Here is a 16,976-nt window from a genome sequence, read left to right on the forward strand (position 1 = left end):
AGGAAGAAACTCTAATGGTCTTCATATTGGATGCATAAAGAGAAGTATTTAGATATGCTGGCAGGTGCCAGAGAAGCCCATTTAGAAAAGGAAATGCATTTCAGCGATGGGAGATAAAATACATGAATCTTATACTTGAAATCACCTAGCTTTATAAAGCTTCTAGATGTATTTGGAAGCTGTATTTGGAAGAAATTTAGATCTCTGTGTGAGTCCTCAGATATCACTACTGGGACAAGAGTATGACCAAAGTGATGATGATCCTCCTCTTCTGATTTGGTCACTACAGAAACTCTATTTCTTATTTACATCATTGAGGAATGAATTCTATTTCATTTGAACAAATGGCTAAAACATAATTTGACTTGGGTATGGTGATAAACACCTATAATCTCATAATTCAGGAAAAGGAGGATTGCCACAAATTCAAGGCCATAGAGACTACATAGAGACTTTGTTTCACAAAACAAAACAAATAAGAAAGTTGAAAAATAAGTAAATGCATATAAAAAAACAAAGGTGCTGGGTAAATGGTTTATATTCTTTAAAATGCATATTTTTCTTTTTAATTTCATGTTACAAATAGGAATTGACTGCTGAATTATCCCAGTACCCTCCAGTATTTAGAATACTAAACCAAAGGCTAGGGTTTTGCCATCCATATAGCAAAGCTCCTCTGACTCTAAAACCCATATTCTTATAAACAAACAAAAAGTGGTTCTTAAGGTTAACAACCAAGGTAAATAACCATCTCTTCCTACCTTACAGTTTCTAGTCATCCACCTTGTCTATTGGTTTTTTTTTTTTTTTTACACTTCTTTTTTTCTTTTTATCGGTACCTGGGATCGAACTCACGACAGCCTGCTTGCAAGGCAGGTGCTTATGCCGCTGAGCTAAATTCCCAGCCCCTGTCTATTGGCTTTTGTTCACTGGCTTTTGTCACTTGTCACTTTGTATGCTGGCTGAAAAATTTAAGTCCTTGTGTTTTGTGTGGCATAAATCTTTAAATTTTTTGCCATAATAATCTCTAATTTCAGAGATGATGGAACTATTTTTGCTCTTTTTGCTATCTCCTAAGTTTAATTTCTCAGTAGAAAATCCCTCCTGCTCATGAGCAGAAAACTGAAGAATTTATAAACCCTCCACTGAAAGACACAGTTTTCTCATTCTGTACCTTGAGCCCAGAAATTCGCCATGACATCACCTTCTCTCTGCATCAGGCTTCCTTACAATAGATTACCTTTGTAATCTACTGTATCAAGGAAGGACTTGATTGAGTCAAAATTCCTCTATTATATGCTGTCATAAAATCTTGTACTTCAACTCATATTACATTTAAATATTTGATTTTTTGTGATTATTTGATATTTCCCCCACTGGAACTGTAAGCTTTGTGAAGACAGACAGCACATGATTTTGCCAACATATATATCTCTAGCACCTACTTTATTAGGGTCTCAATGTGTTTTGTTGAATGAATACATGAATAGCCATATTTTTAAAATACAAAATCAGGCTGCATGGTTTAACAAGTCCTTGCCTCCTTCACATCTTTATGGAAAGCCCTGCTTAGTGAGGCTTCCCTGATCTCCTTTTCTAGACTTTCTTCCCCAGAATGTGACCCTCTAGCCCTCATACACCAACATACTCTCAATTTTACTGCTTAGCACTTATCATAGGTTAAATGCCTATGATTTATTCACTTAGAGAGTTTGTCCTCTTATTCTAAGACTAAAAGCTTCATGACAGCAAACATCTTATTTTTATATATGCTACTTATTTTTATATTCTCAGATCCCAGAAAAGTAAATGGCATATATTCAATATCTGTCACATTCTTGGTGCTCATGAAAAATTGGTTAATGAAATGAATGGTCTCTTAAAGTGCTACGAGGAAAGCAGGACAAAGTATTGTAAATTTAAATTGTTCTGGAAAACAATATAGAGCACAGGAATAATTTCTTAACTGGCCTCTCTCATTCTGCTTTTACCCCTCTTGTGGCTGCTTCCCACATAGTAACTATAAACATCTGATTGCAGAGTAAGTCAGGAGAATCACAATGCTGCCCCAAACACTCCACAGGCATCTTATTATACTTAGTATCCGTGGTACCCACCTACGAGGTCCACGGTGCTCCTGCCCTTGGCTACCCCTCTGACCTCTCTTTCTCTTTCCCACTCTTCCCCATTCCAGTGACATTGCTGCTACTCCAGTTGCCAAGCTCATCCGTACTTCTCAATTGCTTTGGCCTTTGCTCTCTCTCTCTTGGATGTTTGCATCTCTTGCTGTCTGTTTTTATCTCTCATCACTTTGTCTAGAGAATATTTCTAATTCTATCTAACAGTGATGTCTTTCCTGTCATTCTTAATCCATTTCTCCCTTTATCTGAATTTACTGTTCTTTCTAGGAATTGTAATTATTTTCTCTAGTGTTATGCATAGTACATCTGTCATTAGAATGTAAACTCCATGAAACAAGGAATTTATTTTCTTTGCTATCTAATTCCTCATAATTATAGAAATCCTAGGCATTAAGTAAATATTTATTGATTGGAGAAATGAGTGATAATATATCCTATATAGACTCCATTTTTATTATACCAAATGGTAGGTAGAAAGGGAAAATTTAGATTTAGTATGCTGTATGAGATAAATCAGGAATCCGGGGAACTGGGCTGCTGGAGGAGAGAACTGGGATCCTGGCGGGATGAGTTCCTGCTCACCATCCCAAGCCCTGGGAGAGTTTAAGATCATGGCTCTGTTTTCATTCATTAGTTCGAATGGTTTTATTCTGGGTTGTTTGACTTTATTGTCTGTGAGGGTATGAACAGCTATTCTGAAGAAAACAAGACACTATAATAGCTAGTGCTGATTTAATATCATCTTGTTTTGAGGTCCTACCAAGATTTTGTTCTTCTGTTTCCATCAGTTTTTTCATGTTGTGTCTTATAGGATTTTATTATATGTGATAGTATAAACAAAATTTTTATGAACAAAGAGATAATATACTAATCATTGTTCATTTTCTGTTAGTTGGTTCTGAATAACTTGTAATACTTTCATTCTCTTGAATGGTTTTATACTGTCTTGTTATGTTTGATACTATAATGTATGAAGGTATACTCAAATATTTCAAGGAAAGAGACATTATGGTAGCTACCGTTATGTCGGGTTGTCCTGTGTTGAAACACTATGTTGCTTAAATTGTTCTGTTCTGAAAAAAAAAGGTCTCTGAAATGGGGGTGAATCCAGTAGTGGCCACTGGCCAGGCTAGGCAGATACAGAGGTCAGGTGCTGTTGCTATACATGCTGAAGCTTGGTGAGGATTCCTGAGGGGCAGGACAACTCCCATATTTCAATCAACAACTGCCTCACAAACCATTTGGGGAAGGAAGTTGAACCCTGGGAGCTGTCTGCAAACCTTCCATTGACACTTTCTGGTACATTCAAAAACTCCAACACCCAGCATTGAGATTTTCAGAATGTGTAGCTTGAAAGAAAAAAATAAAAAATGCTGGGAGATGCAAATTGAGAACTTTTACAAGAATCACTGCAAGTGTGAACCCAACTTGGTGTCACAAAGGACAAGATTATGTGGAAAAGTACAGACATTGATGACTGAATCAAGATTGATTAGGAGAAATTGAACTCTTGAATGTGGAAAGGGTTCAGGAATCTTTCCATCGATGTATTTTGCTTATATGCTCATTTGAATGTATGCAAATGTGTGATATATGATAGAATCTTAAGCCTAGATGAATTTTAAAAATCTCTTTCAATAAGCATAAAATAAAAATTCTAAGTGATAAAAAAAAAAGATCATTACTCACAGTGGTCAAGGACATGTCCAGCTTCCAGCCACACTAGACTGGGCTCTACAGGTTTCAGACCTGCCAGGGCCACGCCCAGTGACCCTCTTTCAATCTGGAGAACTGTGCTGCCTGAAGAGGGAACTGGGCTAGTGGTGGGGGTGAACTCCTGCTCACCCTCCCGAGCCCCAGAAAAGTTTAAAATCATCGCTCCCAGTGGTCAAGGACCCACCCACCTAGTCTAGCCACACTAGACTAGGCTTGGGAGGTTTGCAGCCTGACTAGATTACACCCAGCGACCTTGTTCAATCAGGGCAGTTGAGAGCATGTGAAGTGAGTTCCACACCACTGGTCCTTGCTTGGGGAGAGCTTTGGACCATCATCCACAGTGCTTAGGTGCCCACCCCACTTCCTGGAACAGTGGAGGTGATAATACAAGTACGCTGAGTTACTATTTCCCACCAATCAGTTGACAATAGTCTAAAACGTTGATACCATGCTCTGATGACAGCTCTGTGGGGACTTAGCCTCCCCTTCGTTGCTCCAGAAATGTGCGAGCAGAATCCTGAAGGAGGAGAACTAACAACAACAAGCAAAACTGTTTCTACATTGACCCTTGCAACTAGTAATCTTCAATCTGGACAGGCCTGTGGCTCTTTTGACCAATAGACTATAATGAAAATAATACTTTGTAATTACTATGGATAGATCATAAAAGATGACTTGGCATTTTTCTGTGTCTGTTGGAACATGCACTCTGCCATCCTGAGCTTCTAAGTAAGAAAATTCAGTCACCATTTTCCCATTCCATCATGTCATAAGGAAGCTGTTATGATTTATGTCTGGATGTCTCCCAAAACCTCATGTGGTCATGGGGATAGGGGCTCTCAGAGATGGCTAAATATAGAGTTGTGATTGGTTCATTGTCTAGTGCTGGGATTAGCAGCGTGAGTGCTGAATCTGCCCTGAAGCAAGTAGCTTGCATTTAATATAAGAGAGAAAAAACAGCTTGCTTCCCCCTTTTGCCCTTTTGTTCTTGTCAATATTTATGGTAGCTTCTGTTGTAGCCACCATAAACAGTAGCCTCTCAGCCACGCCACCCTGCCTTGGAGCCAGTATAGACAAAAAACCTTCAAAAACTGTAAGCTAAATAAATATTTCTTTCCTTCATTTTGGGGATCAGGTGTTTTGTCTCAGCAATAAGAAAAAGTAACTAGGACAAAAGTCAAGTGACATGGCCAATACACAGATAGAGAGCTTTACTCAACAGTCTTAGCTAAACTCAGAGTTCAAGTCATTCTGGCCAAAGAGAGACTTAGGAATAAAGCGACTCCAGATCATGCAGGCATCCAGATATTGAGTCATTGCTAACTTCAAGAATTTCCAGGTGAGACTCATACATCAGAGAACAGCACTGTTATTCTCTGTGTGTCCTGTCTAACATTCCTACTCACAGAGTCCACTAACACAACAAAACTCTTGTGCACCACCAACTCTGGAGTGATTTGCTATGTGGTACCATTATTTGGAATGCAAGGTCAATAAATAACTCTATTTAATGCAGAGAAGATCTTTGTTGTAGAAAAGTCTCATTCATAAATATGGAAAGTAGAATCTCAAAAAATTTCAGTTGATAGATATAAATGACACAATAAAAACAGAAATTGACATTTTCTAAAAAGTTAACTTGTTTAGATGATGTTCAGTAATGAGTGCAAAAAGTCATTAGAGGAAATACTGAAGAGAATCTGGGCATTTGCAGGATGCTTAAACATTGCTCTACTGATTACTTGCTGCCTACAAGGAAAAACATGATTCTAAAATGGACAAAACAAGCTGTCAATACCTAACCTTGCTGATCAGTTAACCTTTTTGTCACTTTTTGCAGAACAATTTATATTATATATATTTTGATATAATATGAAATTCAGTCTTTTATAAAATATTTTACCAAAAATATGACTAAGATCCAAATGTCACTTTGAGTGCAAATATTAGGACAATGTGTTTAATGCTATCTCCATGAAGCAATGTAGAAGATAAAAAAATTCCATCTGAAATTTTATCCAGCTTCTTTAATGCAATGAAAAAAATTGGGCTAAATTGTGGGAAGATGACAGAGTGGTAAGCAGCAGAGAAACTGCCTCTTGGAGACTCACCATTCAGATGCTGGTATATAGCAATGCAAGGAAGACAAGGAGAAAAGTGGGTACCCTGGACCCAGGAAGAATCTGAAGAGTAACTTGAAATCCACAAAGAGAGTAAAGAGAGAGACTTCAGTGAAGAAGGAGATAACTGGTGGCACCTTCTCCCTGAGATGGGACTTGCTGTGTGAGAGGAAAGGTTCAAAACTATGGGTTCACAGTAATGGTGATGGTGACAGCTGTTCAGATAGATCAACATGGATCAGGACTCTGTCTCCACAGGCTGTCTACCAGTGTAAGTGAAGCCAACCCTGGACTAACCTGGGAGTTACTTTTTTTTTTCTTTTTTTCTCTGTCTTCTCCCTCCTATTATTTTTGTTTTTGATTATTAGTTTTTGTTTTCTTTTTTCTTTTTTCTTTCTCCTTCATTGCTTGATCTTCTGTTTATATAAATATGAATATGGTTTCTAGCCTCACTGTTGTTCTGTTCTCTTCCTTTGCTCTTTCCCTCCAGTCTTCTACACCAGCTTTCCAAAGTTAGTGTGATCCTCCTTGGTCTTCTAATCTTACTTCTAATATCTTCCTTTTCTTCCAATTCTCTATTTTCTCCTTAAACTACTTTAAATTTTAACCCTTGAGGGCAAAATTAACATATGAATTGACATACACTGCATATAATTTTCTGGTTTTTTAAAGATTTTGTTATATAGCTGAAAATTTGATTCATAATAATTATAAGTGGCAAATTGTTAGTCAGTTTGTCATTTTCTAGGCTTTGTTTAATGCTATTGGTGCCAATATAGTCAAAATTGACATAATTGTCTTAAACAGCTATTTTTCTGATATTCCATGACTAAGATCAACCAAGGGTCATAGAAAGTACTGTGGCCAAATACAATACAATGTCAAAGAACCAGGGACTGGACCAAACAAATAACTTCCCATCTCCAACAAACAGAAGAGGTAAGATCTTCCAACAAATTCTAAACTCAAAAATCAGCTATGTCTAGAAGATATCTCAGAGAAGTAGTCATCATCTAAGGGTTCTAAATATTAACAATAAAGCAACCCACCATAGGCAATTTATTAGCCTTACCCAAATAATTAAATTTAAAAAAGAAGAAAGAAAGATAAAAATGAGAGAATGAACAAAATGCAACCCCAGATATCCAGTTTACCAAAGGTAAATTCAGGAGGCAGTGAGATGAGACTATCTGAAAGCTTCCTACAAGGCCTCTCTAAGGCACTAACAACAAAGTAATTGAATGGAAAGAATGAAATCAGAAATAATGTCTCATAACTATAGAGATGGTATCCAAAATGAGGACCATGCTTAGTGAAGATATAGAAAAAAAATAAATGAGCTTAAAAAATTATGGAAGCTCAGCATAGGAAAGAAATGGAACCCATAAGACAGATTCAAGCAGATACCCAGGGGAATAAAAATTCCACTGAAAGTATTGAAATTAGATTAGGCCAATGTGAGGACAGGATCTTAGATACTAAATACAGGCTTGCAGTTAGTGAACAGGAAAGAAATATTTCTGAAAACTAGTAAGGAACCATGATAAATGATCCAGCAGCTGCTCGATCACACACACACACACACACACACACACACACACACACACACACACACACATATACACACACAATTTAAGATTGATTGGAGTCAATGAAAAATCAGGGTATACCACAAATTATGTAAAACAAATATTTACAGACATCATGGTAGAAAACTTCCCTGGTACAGAAAAAGAATTTGACATGCAGAAGGGTGAAGCCTATAAAACTCCAGTTCACCATGACCAAAAAAAAATCTGTAGCCAGACATATCACAGTCAAGATTCCAAAAATTCAACACAAGGATAGAATCCCAAAAGCTTTCCGAGAAAAGAAACAAATGCCCTATAAGGGAAAGTCCATCAGAATCACAGCTGACTTCTCATCACAAACTCTCAAGTCAAGGGGAGCTCAAAGTGAAGTACTCCAAATTCTAAAGGGAAACAACTGTCAACCCAGACTTAAGTACCCTACAAACTATCTTTCAAAGCTTATGGAGAAATAAAGATACTTCCATGACAAAGAATAGCTGAGAAAATTTATAACCACCATATCATACTCTAAAATGTTCTGAAGGACATGCTAGAAGAGAAAATAAGGACTACAGCACCATGAGCCCAAACAGAAAGAATATACTAGTCAAGACAAACAATTAGAGAAAATGGGAAAACAGTGGGGAACCAACAATAGGAAAAGTGATGACAAGAATACGTCAATGCATATCAGTTATAACAATTAATGCTAATGATCTCAATTCACCAGTTAAAAGACACAGGCTTACAGAATAGATCAAGAAGCAAGATCCAACAATGTACTGCATACAAGAAACACATTTAATTAAAAAAGAAATTCATAGACTGAAAGTCAAAGGACAGAAAACAATATTCCAAAGGTGCTGTTACTAGCAGAAGGTAGTGGTTGGAGGGTCGGAGGGTTGAGCCAGCCAGGGACTGGACCGCCAAGCTGTGCTTGCCCACTCTGTGGCATTGGTAGAGGGATCCACCCAGTGAAGAGGACCACGTCTGAACGCTGAGGGCCGAGGACCATCCAAACATGGTGGGACAGAGCACGTGCAGGCATGAAGGGCTTGGGCAGCATGGACCATGGCACTAAAGTGGATTAATAAGGAGCTTAGTGATTTGGCTCATGACCCTCCAACACCATGTTCTCCAGGCCCAGTTGGGGATGACATGTTTTATGGGCAAGGTGCAATTATGGGATCTAATGATGGCCCATATCAGGGTAGTGTATTCTTTTTAATAATTCATTTTCCTACAGACAACCTCTTCAAACCACCACAAGATGCATTTACAACAAGAATTTATCAACCAAATATTAACAGTAGTGACAGCATTTGTGTCAATATTCTAAGATCACAGTGGTCTCCTGCTTTTAACTATTTCTAAAGTTCTTTTATCCATTTGTTCATTGCTATGTGATCCAAATCCAGTTGACCTCCTAGTGCCAGAGACTGCATGAATCTATAAAACAGACAGAGACAAGAACAATAGAATATCTCGAGAATGGGCTCATGCCCATAATAGCATGCTATGTCATGCTATCTTACAATCGGAATAAACTGTATTATAGCTGGAATAAACTTCAAGTTACTGTTCCCTTTTTGATTTTCTTATCTGGCTGCTCACCTATCAGACCTCATCTTTTTTAATTTTATTTTTTGTTTACCTCCCTCTATTCATACACATGCTCATCTGAGAAGACTTAAATTCTTCCAGCTTTGGACAGTAACAGCTTTTAGAAACTGTACTTACAAAAGAACAGTTGCCCAAGATTCCAAATTATTTTTTTAAAAATGGAGCATGTGTATTATGTGGCCATTCTTTTTACCCTAACTTGGTTATGAGACCAAACCATCCTTCACAGCTCTAACTGCTGAAGAAACCATCTGAGGGGGTATATGGATGCTCAACTGTCATGGCAAAGAAGCAGCATCCATTCTTGTTAAACCTTCTACTGATAGAGACTTGAGGTTATGTGATATACTTTATGCTCATAACTGATGTGGTTGGAGAATTAGTTTTGAGTTTATAGCATCAATAGGACAGAAAATGTGATATATTTTATCGATGTCAATGAATGAATCACCTGTTCTTGTTCTACAGAGAATGCAAATTGGAACTCAAACACCTTTTGTATTCCAAAATACTGTCTCAAAATATTTTATAATTTTCACTTAAATTTAAGTTGTTAGGAGGCTTGGAGCTGTCAGTTAATCTGTCTTCTAATACACTGTTTAACATAGCACTGAGTAAATGATGGATGAGTGATCACTAATAGCTCTGCTAGTAATTCATTTATTTTTTTTTCAGTAAAGTTGCATAAACCAAAAAAGAAAAGAAAACAATACTCCATGCAACAGGAATCCATAAGTAAGTAGGGGTAGCTATTCTTTTTGCAGACAAAGTGAATTTCAAGCCAAAATGATTAAGAGAAATAAAGAAAGTTACTACATACTCATAAAGGGAATAATCCAAGAGAAGAGATAACAATTAGAAGTATATATGTGACAAATACCAGTGTACACAACTCTATAAAATAAATACTAGTTGACATGAAAAAACAAGCCCCAATACAATTGTGTTGGGGGATCTCAACACCCCACTCTTACAAAAAGACAGATCAACTAGACAAAAAATCTATAATGAAATATTAGAACTGAAAAAACCTTTTGAACAAATGGACTTAGTAAATGTCTATAGAGTGTTCCACCCCCACAGTATTATAATACACATTCTTCTCAGCTGCACACGGGACAGTCTTCAAAATAGACCACATACTGACTCATAGAACAGGCTTAAGTAAATGCAATGGAATTGAAATTATTCCATGCTACTATCAGACTACTCTGCAATGAAATTGGAAATCCATGCCAAAGGAAACTACAAGAACTTCATCAACACATGGAAATTAAATATCACTCTTCTGGACAACCAATGGATCCCAGACAAAATTAAAGAAGAAATCAGACTATTTTTACAGTTGGATAGTATCAACAATACAACATAGCAGAACTAAAGGGTCACAATGAAGGTACTCTTAAGAGCAAAATAGCAGTAAATCCCCATATAAGGAAAACAGAGCAAGTGCAATTAAACAACTTAACGTTGAGCCTCAAACTTCTAGAACAAGAAGAGCAAGCTAAGCCAAAAGCTCATATGATGGAGGAAATTATAAAGATCAGAGCAAAAATCAATGCATCGGGGCTGGGGATTTAGCTCATTGCTTAAGCGTCTGCCTGGTAAGCACGAGGTCATGAGTTCCATCTCCAGCACCAAAAAAAAAAAAAAAAAAAAAAAAAAAAAAAAAAAAAATGCATTGGAGGCTAAAAATAGAAAAAAATTAATGAATCAAAGAATTGGTTTTTTGAAAGATTAAATAAAGTTGACAAACTCTTATCCAACCTTATAAAAAAGACAAGACTCAAATCCATAAAATTAGGAATGAAAAGCATGAAATCATGAGAGACCCTGCAGAAATCTGAAAGATCATCTATACTTGCTTTGAAAACTTGTCTTCTAATAATATGGAAAATACAGAAGAAATGGACATACTCCTAGATGCATAAGAATTAAAAAGATATAAACATCTTAAATAAATTAGTATCAATCAATGAAATCAAAGGTGTAATGGAAAACCTATCAACAAAGAAAAGTCCAGGCCTGATGGAATCACTGCTGAATTCTACAAGACATTAGAGAAGGTGTAACACCACTACTTCTCAAACTTTTTAATGAAATTGAAAGGGAAGCAATATTCCTAAATTCATTTCTGGAAGCAAGCATTACTCCGATACAAAACCAGAGAGGAACCCAATTAAGAAAGAGAATTATAGGGAAATCTCCCTAATGAACATAGATGCAAAAAATCATCAATAAGATACTGGTAAACAGAACACAGCAAATAATCAAGAAGATTATACATCACGATCAAGTGAGATTCATCCTAGGGATGCAGGAATGGTTCAACATACATAAATCAATAAATATAATGCATCATATTAACAGAGCCAAGGAAAACTCACATTCTCATCTCAATAGATGCACAGAAACCTTTTGACAAAGTCCAATATCCATTCATGATAAAGCCCTACAGAAAATTTGAATAGATAGTCTTTATCTCAATTGATAAAAGCCATCTATGACAAACTAACAGTCACCATCATACTAAATGTACAAAAACTGAAATCTTTCACTCCAGAATCAGGAGCAAGACCAAAGATGTCCACTGTCACCACTCCTACTTAATAAAGTTCTGGAAACACTAACCAGAGCAATTAGACAAGGGAAATAAATAAGTTATAAAGATAGGAAAGGAAGAAATTAAACTGTATTTATTTGCAGATGCCATGATATTCTATATACAAGACCCCAAAACTCCACTAAAAAACTGGTAGACTTAATAAGCAAATTCAGTAGTATAGGTGGATACAAAGTCAACGTTCAGTAATCACTAGCTTTCCTGTATACAAATAACAAACTCACTGACAGAGAAATCAAGGAAACAACATCTTTAAAAATAGCACTCAAAAACGCAATATCTAGGAATCAAGAAGTAAAAGATTTCTACATTGAAAAAGTACTCCAAAAATGCAATTAAAGAAGATGTTAGAAAATGGAGCACTATGTCATACTCTTGAGTAGGAAGAACCAACATAATGAAAATGGCCATACTTCCAAAACTGTTATACAGATTCAATGCAATCCCAATCAAAATTTCAATAACTTATCTTACAGAGTTAGAGAAAACAATCCTAAAATTCATCTGGAACCAAAAGAGACCTAAAATAGGCAACTCTGAACAACAAAGGCAAGGCAGGAGATATCACAATCCCTGACTTGAAATTATTTTATGAAGCTACTGTGATAAAAACAGCATGGTACTGGGGAAAAAACAGACCTAAAGACAAATAAAACAGATTAGAAGATGCAGAAACAACTCCAGATACACGAAGCCACCTTATCTTTGAGACAGGTACTAAACACATTCACTGGAAGAACAGCCTCATTAAATGGTGCTGGCAAAAATGGATTTGCACATGCCAAAGATTAAAGTTGGACCTGAATCTTTCACTGTGCACCAAACTAAATTTGGGATGGATCAAAGATCTAGATATTAAAACAGAAACAATAAATCTTCTGGAAAACAGAGTAGGCAAAACTGTTGAGACATTGGAGTAGGTAAAGACTTTATGAACAAAACCTGGATTATACAGGAATTATCACAAAGAATGAACAACGGGGATCTCATCTTATTAAAAAGCTTTTGCACAGCAAAAGAAACCACCAAAAGAGTGAAAAGAAACCCCACAATGTGAGAGACAATATTTGCCAGCTGTTCCTCAGACAAAGGATTGCTATCAATAACATATATAGAACTTAAAAAAAGTCAGTCCTCTCAAATTTAAAGACTCAATCCAAAAATGGGCAACTGATGTGAATACACAATTCTCAGATGAAAAAATACAAATAGCAAATAAATACATGAAAAATGTTCAGCATCACTGGTCATTTGAGAGATACAAATTAAAACAACACTGAGATTCCATCTCATCTTGGAAAGAATGACTATTATTAAGAAATCAACCAATAACAAATGCCAGAGGGGCTGTGGGAAAAAAGAGAACCTTCTCCATTCTTGATAGGAGTGTAGACATACAACCACTATGAAAATCAGTGTGGGGATTCCTCGACAAACTACAATTTGAGGTCCCATTTGACCCAGATATTCCCCTCCTGGGTATCTTTCCAGAAGAATTAAACACATAATACCACAGCAATATGTGAGCACCTATGTTTATAGCAGCACAATTTGTAATAGAGGAAACAACCTAAATGCCAATCAGCTGAGGAGTGGATAAAGAAAATAGGTGGTGTTTTATACAAGGGAGTACTACTCTGTCATAGGAAAGATCAACTTGAGACTTTTATAGGAAAGTCGATGCAATTTCAGACCAACTTACAAGTGAAATAAATCAAAATACATATGTAAGCATCATTATCTTACTAGTGTGAACAGCTGAAAGAAATTACATGCATAAAAGATAGCTAAAGTAGTTATATCATTTCTCTGAGCTCACTGAAGAGAAAGGTTTATGCTAGTATTTTGGAATGATTAAACTTCTGAGTAACTGATTTGAACATAGCAACATGCAATACATATGCCATTGTTATCCCCTAATTGTTGTTATTTTGTTTTACATTTTTTCTCTTTAAAATAAAATTTAAAAAAAAGAAAAAAGAAAGAAAAAGATGGGGAAAGAGGGAGGATTCTAGGTTATGAAAGACTCGAGGACCATAACACACAATGTATTGTCTGTATCTTGTTTGACTTTAGGTTTCAGCAAATGTAATAAAATGACAACTGAGGAGCTTGTTCTGAACTTTCAACATTGACCATTTGGAACTTTAAATATTAGATGATGTTGAAGACAAAACATTAATGGTACTAACTGATAGTAACATTAAGAGTTATGATAGCTGTAATTCATTTTAAAACAGCTCAGCAAAAATAAGTGTAAAAAATTAAAAATCTGCATGATAAATTTGGGAAGTTCACTATTGTACTTTGTTTTTATGTTTTAGATTTCTCATAATATAAAATAAAAATTACATAGTTATAAAAATGTTTAAGGCTAAATATTTAATCATAAAAGAATACCTAGTATGTATCTTCCAGATAGAATAGTCATTTAAAATTACCACTATAAAAATTATGAAAAAAAAAGAATCTGCAGTTTATATTAAGTTAAATATGAGGCTACAGTGTTACAGTTTCATAATGATTTCAGTTTTACTTGGGGTGTGTGTGTGTGTGTGTGTGGTGGGACACCAGGATACAGCATCTTAAAATCAATCATATGTTATTTCTCATTTCTTGTTCATTAACCTGGGGACAGCTTATCAAAAGAAGCCCAGAGGATGCCCATCTTGTGTCAGGCATTCTGAGGGACTGGAGACCTTAAGCTAGACACTGAGGATTACCTCGGAGGGTCTTTGGTATACTCACAAGGGCTCTGGATCATCTCTTGCCAATCTTAGTATGGAAAACTCAGGGTGCTCTTATTGGCTACCCATTTTAAATACTTTCAAACCAGAGAAGAAAGATTGTAAAGATTGGTAAGGAAACTATATTGAGATTCTATCTATGTCATATGAAAATTGATAGTGGTTAGGTCTCTTTTCTTTTTTCCTCTAAAGATCTTAATAAAGGCAATTCTGGTCTCAGACCCGGAAGATGCAAAAGAAGAAAATATCTTTCTCTTTCCACCTGTTTCCTGGCTATTTCCCTCCTTGCCACCTGGCTATTTCCCTCCTCTGCACCCTGGCCTTTCTGCCCATCTCTCCACTCGCCTGAGGTGGGTATGTGGTGCTTTCCAGTGCAATGACACAAACCTCTAGTGAAATCTCTTTGACAGTCACCATGAGTGTATGCATCTAACAGCTCATGGTGATAGATATTTCCGGCCTAATTACAGTTAAGGCCTGAAACCAAATAGTTGTTATTCTAGGCTACTAAGCTTTTCAGTAAAAAGTTGGTAAAAATAGTTATTTTTAAGAAATCATTTTTCATTGGAGTTCCTGAATGCATTCTACTTTACAGGTTGCCATCTTCTTTTGGATAAGGTGGACGTGGCTGGAGAAATAGAGAAAAAGAAAATGACACTTGTAGGAAAGTACTGAAGTTAACAATACAAAGGTATCATGGAGGATCTCAAAAGTAGGATGATATTTACTCTTAGTTTTTTTCTTCAATATTTAACATTTAACAACTTTTACTGTATGTTTCACACTGCCAAACACTATTCTAATCCCCAGAGATATGAAGATGATTTTTATTACCTACTACAGAGAAAGAAATATAGAAATAGATGATGATATAATGTAAGAAACAACAGAACAATGTATAAAGGATTGTGGAAACATAGAACGAAAGCAGCTAACCTTGCCTAGGCCTGTCTGGAGTGGCTTCACAGAGAGAATCACTGCTGAGTTGAGTGACCAGGGGCAATCTAAATAATCTCCCTGGGCCTTGACTCTCCATCTTTGAAATGGAAATGCTTATAGTGCTTTCAGCATAGAGTTTTGAGAATGAAAGAGCTACTGTACAATGTGAAGTTATTACAATAGTGCCTGAAATGTAGAAGTTGTACAAGAAATACCTGCTTGCAGAAAGACAAGCAGCTAAGACAAATCTGGCACTGAGGGAGTTAGAACATTCTCATTAGATAGAGCAGCATGGGCAAAATGCAAGGTCATAGAAGAACATGGCATGTGAACAGAACAGGAAACGGCTTAGAGCAGTCAGAGCATATGGTGGTTAGAGGGGGGAATGGGCTGAGGCCAAAGGAGGGGTAACCTTACCTGCAGGACTGGTTCAATTGATCCACCGTGCTGTTCCCTCTGTTGATTGGTTGATGTACATCTATACCACTTCTTAGAATTTTGGCTATTTCCTACTTCCTTTGTATTAACTATAAAGGAGAGGGAACAGATTGGAGTTTATTTCACACAGTAAATGGTAGTGAAATCAGGCTTTTTGCATAAGGAATACAACTCGAGCAATGAAGAGATAGTATTAGAATTAGGTAGGTCAGTGGCCCGGAGCACAGACAGTATGTGTCATCTGTATGCACAGTAGCCGCTATCTTGATGAGTATCATGTTTTGTTTTATTTTTGTCTCCCCTGTCACACTGAGATGCTGAAAGGCCAAGATCTTTTTTTTTTTAATATTCAGGACCTATATTATTACTCACTGGAGTAGGTGCTTCTAACGACTTATTGCTTAAATCAATAAATGAAAAAATAAGATGCAATATGGAAAACCTGACCTTAGACAAGGGTGGTTCAATGGAACACAAGAGGCCAGATGTGTAAGACATTTCTGAAGTAGAAGCAAGAGGGCTTAGTGGCCGATCTGGGTGTGGGAAAGGAGAGTAATAAGTCACCAATAGGGTCCCCTGGGTCTCTGAGTTGGGCAGTTGAGTTCAGGGTGAAAGCATTCATAGGGCTTGCCCCAAGAGGTTGGGGTAAATTCTTTATAAGGGTATAAAACTGGCTCTAGTGAGGGAAAATAGTAGCTCAAACAGCGTAAGTTGAGAAACAGCAGGAAGGCCTCCTGTGACAGAGACCACATGTTGTCTCCATCCACCCTTCTTTCCTCTCTGCTAATAGTATTACTTGGGAACACCCTGGCCAGCTAAAACTTCATTATCTAGACTCTTTGACAACATTTTAGAGACAGAATGTGAGAAAGGCAATTTCTGGTTTGGATTACTAAAAAGTAGTGGTGAGCCCTCTCATCCCGTCTCCTGTGGATGCAGAATGGGCAGGGGAGCTGAGGCAGGAACATTTTGAGGGTGGCTGGGTAGTGAGATAAACAGGTGCTCAGCCCTGGATATTATGAACCCCTCAATTAGCCCAGGTTCCTTGTGTTGAGCCT

General features: G+C 36.8%; 1 pseudogene; it reads left to right on the forward strand.

Moving 5' to 3' along the window:
• The first annotated feature begins 8,619 nt into the window (after positions 1-8,619).
• Positions 8,620-9,094, forward strand: LOC100733647 (ubiquitin-conjugating enzyme E2 D3-like; annotated as a pseudogene).
• The last annotated feature ends 7,882 nt before the right edge of the window (positions 9,095-16,976 follow it).

This window comes from Cavia porcellus, unplaced genomic scaffold (assembly GCF_034190915.1).
Source record: "Cavia porcellus strain 051 isolate PalLab524CR breed Dunkin Hartley unplaced genomic scaffold, mCavPor4.1 scaffold_1, whole genome shotgun sequence".
Lineage (NCBI taxonomy): Eukaryota > Metazoa > Chordata > Mammalia > Rodentia > Caviidae > Cavia > Cavia porcellus.